The sequence below is a fragment of the Salmo salar genome, chromosome ssa26 (assembly GCF_905237065.1).
Source record: "Salmo salar chromosome ssa26, Ssal_v3.1, whole genome shotgun sequence".
Lineage (NCBI taxonomy): Eukaryota > Metazoa > Chordata > Actinopteri > Salmoniformes > Salmonidae > Salmo > Salmo salar.
This window is the reverse complement of record NC_059467.1, coordinates 36,493,685-36,501,990: the sequence shown is the minus strand read 5'-3', so window position 1 is coordinate 36,501,990 and position 8,306 is coordinate 36,493,685. Positions and strand designations below refer to the sequence as shown.

At 40.6% G+C, this 8,306-nt stretch overlaps 1 pseudogene; it reads right to left on the bottom strand.

Moving 5' to 3' along the window:
* Positions 1-2,702: 2,702 nt before the first annotated feature.
* LOC106587880 (major histocompatibility complex class I-related gene protein-like) lies at positions 2,703-7,128 on the bottom strand (annotated as a pseudogene).
* Positions 7,129-8,306: the final 1,178 nt, after the last annotated feature.

Below are 8,306 nucleotides of genomic sequence, written 5' to 3'. Positions count from 1 at the left end.
AACATTGCTGCGAGACTTGTTTCCAGTCACAGGAACATTAATGAGGTCGGGCACTGATGTTGGACGATTAGGCCTGGCTCGCAGTCGGCATTCCAATTCTTCCTAAAGGTGTTCAATGGGGTTGAAGTCAGGGCTCTGTGCAGGCCAGTCAAGTTCTTCCATAACGATCTCGACTAAGCATTTCATGTTTTGTGCATGGGGCATTGTCATGCTGATACAGGAATTGGCCTTCCCCAAACTGTTGCCACAAAGTTGGAAGCACAGAATCGTCTAGGATGTCATTGTATGCTGTAGCATTAAGATTTCCCTTCACTGGAACTAAAGGGCCTAGCCCGAACCATGAAAAACAGCCCCAGACCTGAATTCCTCCTCCACTAAACTTTACATTTGGCACTATGCACTGGGGCAGGTAGCGTTCTCCAAGCTCCCGACAAACAGTTCTTGTGCTGACGTTGCTTCCAGAGGCAGTTTGGAACTCGGTAGTGATTGTTGCAACTGAGGACAGACAATTTTTATGCACTTCAGCGGACCCGTTCTGTGAGCTTGTGTGGCCCACCACTCCACGGCTGAGCCGTTGTTGCTCCTAAACATTTCCACTTCTCAATAACAGTGCTTACAGTTGACCAGGGCAACTTTAGCAGAGCAGAAATTTGACAAACTGACTTGTTGGAAACCAAGGCCCTTCTCCCCCAATTCAGTTTGGCCAGGTGGCCAGCTCGAGGAAGAGTCTTGGTGGTTCCAAACTTCTTCCATTTAAGAATGATGGAGGCCACTGTGTTCTTGAGGACCTCGACACAATCCTGTCTTGGAGCTCTACATACAATTCCCTCGACCTCATGGCTTGGTTTTTGCTCTGACATGCACTGTCAACTGTGGGACCTTATATAGACAGGTGTGTGCCTTTCCAAATAATGTCCAATCAATTTAATTTACCACAGGTGGACTACAATCAAGTTGTAGAAACATCTCAAGGATGATCAATGGAAACAGCATGCACCTGAGCTCAATTTCGAGTTTCATAGCAAAGGGTCTGAATACTTACGTAAATAAGTTATTTCAGTTTTTATTTTTAATACATTTGCAACATTTATTAAAATCGATTTTCGCTTTGTTATTATGCGGTATTGTGTGGAGATTGATTAGGAAAAATGTTGATTTAATCAATTTTAGAATAAGGCTGTAACATAACAAAATGTGGAAGAATGTATGGGAGTCTAAATACTTTCCCGAATGCACTGTATATTTCAACATTAAAATCAAATGTATAGCTGTCACGTGTGCTCCATCTCTGGCCTCTAGGTCACCAGGCTGCTCGTTAGGGCGCACACCTGTCACCAGCGTACGCGCATAATGACACTCACCTGGACTCCATCACCTCCTTGATTACCTGCCCTTTATATGTCACTCCCTTTGGTTTCTTCCCCAGGCGTCATTGTTCCTGTTTCATGTCGGTGCGCTGTTTGTGTTACTTGTTTTGTTAATTTATTAATTAAATGTATTCACTCCCTGAACTTGCTTCCCGACTCTCTGTGTACATCGTTACAATAGCTTATAATTGTAACTTTGTAGGCTGCATGTTCTGCACCAGCATCACATGTTCTCTCCCAGGTTCATGGTTTGAAAGAGGTGCGTAATTCCAGTCCATATAATACAATACAGTATTACAGTCCACACTCAAAAAGATTAGCTTACTGGCACATGTTTCATTGATTTACCCAAGAGAGCATAGCTACATCTATGGGCTTCATGTTTTTTTGTCCTACATAATATGCGTTAGGCTATGTATTAGATAATGGCACAATCATTTGGGCTTTTTTGGAATTCGGCTCATAAAATATCTTTGGGCGGGAAATACTGGGTTAACAGGGAGAAAAGTGATTATTCTTGGGATGGAATTTTTGTAAAATACAGGGAAAATAGTAAATCCTAATCTGTAGCTTAGTCTTCAAATGATTAGGGCTGCTGATGAACCATGATATGCAGGCATAATCAAAGTGACACTGTACTAGCGCACTTGCCAGTCTTTAGGGTGTCTGTAGCTAGGTTTTCATCCAATTGGCGATAGATTTTCATGCAAATATTCTAAAATCTGCATATTAACAATATTAACATTTCAGGGTTTCCTTTAGGAAAATTTACCAGACATTTGAGAAATTTGCTGCTGCCAGCGCCATCAATAAATGAGGGATATTGGCCAAATGAGCTGCATTTACATGTCCTTAACAGCCTATAACAAATTATAAAAACATTATTCCTTGTGTTTGGGTGTGTAGCATATGCAAAACTTTATAGCCATTTCTTTAAATTGGTTTTTAAACTTCTTTCCTAAAACAATAATTGTACCACCTCATGGTTCAGCAGTCAGAGCACTATCTCCAAAGAGATAGAGAGATTATGCCAGTAGCATGCTACGACACCAACATGCATTTCTTTATGCCAGATGGCTACTGCATATGCAAACATTTTACTTTATATCTGCATATCAAAAAACTGTGTAGACTTAAAGATGGAGGCTAGTTCAGTCATTTTCGATCAGAATATAAGCATTATATTGTTAGATTATAGGAGTAACTGGTAGGCCTGAACATTCTTCCTCACCTCAAGTTGAACTGTGGGAGTCAGTTTGAGCGCTGGTGTGCACTGCCTTCATGTTATAGGCTTGTAGTAGCTAAAGCTTAATAATAACCACACCACACCAAATCTTCACAAAAGTTGCAAAACTTTATTAGGGTAATATCAAAAGTAAGTCAAGAAGTTGTTCATAGGGAATAAATGAGCAGGCTATTATATTGCAGCAAATACAGCATTACAGTTGGAACTTCATTTGGCCAAAGAATTAAACAAAACAATTGCGAACTGGTTTAAACCTTCAAAACAGTTTTGAACAGGCTATATTTGTCACACCCTGGTCTGTTTCACCTGTCTTTGTGATTGTCTCTACCCCCTCCAGGTGTCGCTCATCTTCCCTATTATCCCCTGTGTATTTATACCTGTATTCTGTTTGTCTGTTGCCAGTTTGTTTTGTTTCGTGAAACCTACCTATGGTTTCCCGCTTGCTCCTGGCTGTTCTAGTTCCTGGTTTCTATTTTTTCCCGGTTTTGACCATTCTACCTGCCCTGAGCCTGCCGTTCTGTACTTTGCCACACCACACTGAATTATTGACCACTGCCTGATCGAACCCCGAGACTGCCTGCAGTTCTGGACCTTTTCAACCCTATCTAGATTACTGACCTCTGCCTGCCCTTGACCTGTCGTTTTGCCTGCCCCTGTTCTAGTAATACACTTTTGTTACTTCGATACTCTGTATATCTGGATTTTGAAACGTGATAATATTGCAGTAATTACCAACAAAGGCAAGTGCCTACTGTACCCAACAAATGACGGAAATAGCCTAATGTTATTCATTTTACAACAGACCTACTGAAATTATAACCCATTTTAAATTAAATATCGAGCATACAAGTAGAAAGACAGATCAAATTTAATTTAGCCAATGAAAATGTCTCAACAAAATTAAACAGGTTTTGCTTATTAAAATAATAAATAGGCTTACAATAACAGCAATGATATACAATAATGGTAAACAAATGATTATAAATATGTAAATAAATACATTTAAGGATAGAAATTGCATCCTACCTGAATAGGGAGTTGCACAGTAGCCTGCATTTGGCCATGCCAAGGTAGTGCATAAGGGATGTACCAAAACACCTTGATATAGGGGAGGAGCATGCAAGCAGATGAGGAAATATGGCTACAGAAGGATGGAGGAAATGATATAGTAAAATCTGCAAAAGCGCAGGAAAAAACACACTACCCTCCCCTGTGCCCAATAAAAAAATAAAAAAAACACAACCCTCCCCAAAGAAAAAAAAAAGAAGTTTGACAAAACCTCCCTTATTTTGGACCAGTAAATTATGATCTGTCCATTATGTCGCAGAATCTGAAGACAGGTTAATGTCCTCCATGTTGGCAACTTGTGACAAATGCCTGTGATGCGGTGCATCTCCTCCTTTTGACACAAATGAAAATGCCCAATAGAATAACAATCAGCAGCATCATCAGTAGAATTGAGATGGTGAACAGGTGAACTCTCTCTGCCCCAGGCTCCCAACTGACATCCAGCTTGTTGTCCAGACTGAGGTGAGAGGCAGTACAGGTGTAGCTGTGTCTCTTCTTTAGCTCCTCAGTACTGACCTCCAGACTCTTCCTCAGCTGGTAGGTCCCATCTCCACTAGGCAGCACCTCCCCCCGTCAGCTCCTGTTCTGCCACTGGCTGGCCGTCTCTCAGCAGGGTCAGGTTGATGTGGCGGGGGTAGAAACCAAATGCCAGGCAGCTCACCTGGAGCCCTCCAGAAACCTCTTTCTTTATCAACCTGAGTCTGGGAGGAACTTTACGCATCACAACGTTCTTCTCCATCTTCAGGAATGTCTTCATTGCTTTTGATGCAAATGGGAAGGAAAACATTCCCAAAAAGTATTCTAAGATATTCTCTCCTCATCGCATCCCATCCTGGTAGTAGTTTCCCAGCATCGTATGTAAAATGTGTCATGTTGTAATATAACGTTCGATCTGTATAAATGGCATTGAAAGTGTTCTTTGACATGATCAGGGCTGGTTCACCATTGTTCAACATCTCACAGCCAGCCATTCTTTGCTGAACTTGAACACCTCTTGTGAGATTCAAGTGGTACTTTAGGTGAAAGGATCTCTCTTTAATGCTCTGGTACATAGTTCCAAATACATAAGCTCCGTCCTGAGCTACGTCATCATGTATTTTGTCCGTTGGGTTATGTCCACTGTAGATGAAGTGTTTCATGTTGGAGTCATAGTAACCCACTTGAACATCATCCAACATCACCACAACCGTAAACTCAGGGAAAGGCGTCTCTCCGATGATGTGTGTTGCAAGTGCCCACAGAGAATGTGATCCTGAACCTGAAAGAGGAGTGATATTATCCACAGTTATGGACATTGAGAGCTTGGGACAATAAGGTTTTATCTGCAAAAATATGATTTTGAGATAATTGGCTTTAAAGTTTCAAACCCTCATTGGTTTGCATGGTGCCAGGCAGGGCTGTGCACAGACTTTTCAGGGGGACAAAGTGTTCAAAATGTAAAAAAACAATACTAACTCATCAGAAATTGTAAGAAAGCTAGTTAGTGCCTCCAAAAGACATTATTGACATTGGGAAAAGAGGTTGGGCTATCAGCTGATCATTGATGTAAATCAAAAACTCTATTTTACACTGATTGTGATTTACCTCTGTCTTTATGCCTCTCCCTCTGCTGTATCAGCCAATCAGACTGAATATTGGGGGGAATGCACAACCGGGCATGTGTGCAAGCTCTGTACAGGGCATATCAACAGGCGCAACCAATGGAAGGGGTGGAAAACTTGACGACTTGCGGACAGTGGGTCCGAACAACAATGACAAAACATTACTACAAACAAAAAAACATTTTGGGGGAAATTATGCCGCCACCCAAAAGGGCAGGACACTTTGGAGACTGGAAGGGAAAAGGGGCATGTGCTCTGCACAGGTAGAGCCCTATCTGTGCAGATGCCTGGTGTCAGCATCTGCAATTCTGATCTTGTACTCTTTTCAACTCAACAACATGAATTTGGGCATTTAGAGTACTATCTATGAAGAGAATATTGAACAGAGCAATGCTATGTCAATAACTACAGTTGTGACTCACCACCTGGATTTGGTCTTAAGTAGCAAAATGTGAAATGTTTATTTATTTATTTTTTTACATTGGATAAAAGTAGAGACTCAGAGCTACAAAATGGTATATCATACACTGCATTTGAGGAACAATAGGAAAGTCATTCTGCTTTGAAAGTTGATCAACTTGTAAGACCCACCCGTCTCATTTCGCTCTCAGAGCGCACACTTTACGCTCTGGCCGACTATTTGTTTACTTCTGGATAACATGAAAACAGCCTAACCAGCTCTCTGGCAACAATTTCATTACGCTTTTTTGCAAACGTTTACTGACACTGGCCATATTCAACGGGTGTTGTACACACGTCACGTAACGTTAGCTAACGAGCCAGCCAGCTAACATTAGCTAGTTAAACAACAACGAACAAAGTGCCAACAAAGTCTAACATTAGGCTCTAACTAGAAAAGCAAACAGCTCTGGGAAATGAATAATAACCTCCGCTAGGGGGACAGCCAGCTAACGTTACCTAGCTAGCTAACAGTACACTTTAGCTTAAGACATATAGCTATCTAGGTAGCTAGCTAACAGTACACTTTAGCTTGAAATGAAACCACTTTCTGTCAAAATTAGAAATGTGTAATATCTGAAAATGTAGCTAGCTAACGCTAGACTATCTTACCTGCATACATCATCATGGACGCGTCTACCTGTCAGAAATGCCATACCACGGTTGCCCTTAGTTTGAAGATGTAATACAGACAGGTGTTTTCTCCATCTCTTTACCTATCATACTCTAATTCCACTGATTTCAAAACTTGATCCTCCAGAAAGTGGAGAGCAACACTTATGCAGCTCCACTACACAATACATTAAAAAAGTTGTGTTCGACAGGATTACCAACACAGACTAACCGAGCTCAAATAGACAGAAGCCTTGAATATGGCAGACCAATCCGAACTCCTCTCTCGGCATGTCCAACCCACTCATTATCTCAGCCAATCATGGCTAGTGGGAAGTTTGCTCTATTTTTCTGTGGTTTAACCAACAAGGCTCTTAATTTAACAATTTTATTCGTATTTACAGATGGCATACAAGTTTGTTATCAAGGCACATGAAAGTTCACATGTTCGAGAAGGCATTTCTGCCAAAAAATGCTCTCCTGTGAAGTCGTGGCTTGCGACATATGACTCGTTTCCTGAACCGGGTCACATTTTGACAAAAATGCAGATATAACCTATAATCCCAAACTCTTGGTTTAACATTGTATAACATAACACATCTTTCAATGAGTTGAGAGAAAGTAGATAATCCATTTTACCTGCGTTGGCAATGGTGTAAAAGGAAAGAACAAACAAAAAGACAGACAGTTTGCCCATGATTTAGAAATGCTCACTACTTTTGCAGTAGCCTCACTGCAGCTGATACTTTCCCTTTCACTTAAGCTTATCTTCTTCTTCTTCTTCTTCTTCTGCTTATTTTCTTCTAGAATATTATGGCGGTCTGCAAACAAATGTTAGAGGTGCATGTCGCCACCTACTGTACTGGAGTGTGTAGTCAATCACAGTTTACAGACTAAATGAATAAAGAAACAAACATTAAGTGAAACTTAACCAACCTATCTAATCCTGTACTACTAAGAATATAAAAAAGAGCCCTACTAACTATTATAAAACCTCCCCCATTCCCCAAAATCCCTTTCACATCCCCACCCCCCATCCCTGTCCTACCTCAATAACCCTACACGTCAATCTTTTCCTCTCTTCCACATACCAGTACTTAGAACAATACATCAACACATGCTTCACTGTTTCATCAACCATACACTCCGTACACAATCCATGTGTATGCTTGCCAACCAGATATAATGACGAGTTCACTGTACAATGTCCTAGACGCAACTGAGCAAACACCACCTCTTCTTTCCTTCCATTTGGACAAAAGGAACACCTATGCGAGAATGCTGTTCATTGACTACAGCTAAGCGTTCAGCATAATAGTGCCCACAAAGCTCATCACTAAACTAGGGACCCATGGACTAAACACCTCCCTCTGCAACTGGATCCAACTGGGGCCCCTCACATGACCTATATTTCACATGATATGCATAAATACTTATAACCACATAGCGTAATAAATAATCACATTTTTCTTTGCATTATTTAACTAACCTACATCATGTTGTTTCAAGTTATGCCTTTGGTGCACAATAACATGTAAAAAAAGTTGGGAAATTAAAGGCATCTAGGGCCCATGTTAAACTTTGATTGTGTTTGATAAAAATGATAGACCTTTCAAATGTTTTATGCAAGTGATTTGATTCGAACTGTGCCAAAGTGATTTAGAGTTGTTAAACGATGAGGAGTATGTTGATATAACACTAATATTTTGCAAGTTATGCTTTTAACAACCATTAGAACTGGTAAAAAAACTAACTTTATTCATGTCAACATATTAGCAAAGAATTAGTGATCGTGTCAGGCAAAAATTAAATCAAACGTTTTACTTTTGCAATATTTGATGTACAGTCATATTCACCGGTTTTGACTGAAGCGTGCACAACTGTTGATGCCTCATCACGATAGGTTATTCCCCATCATTTGCAACAATGTCATTGAGCGTCATCACTGTTTTT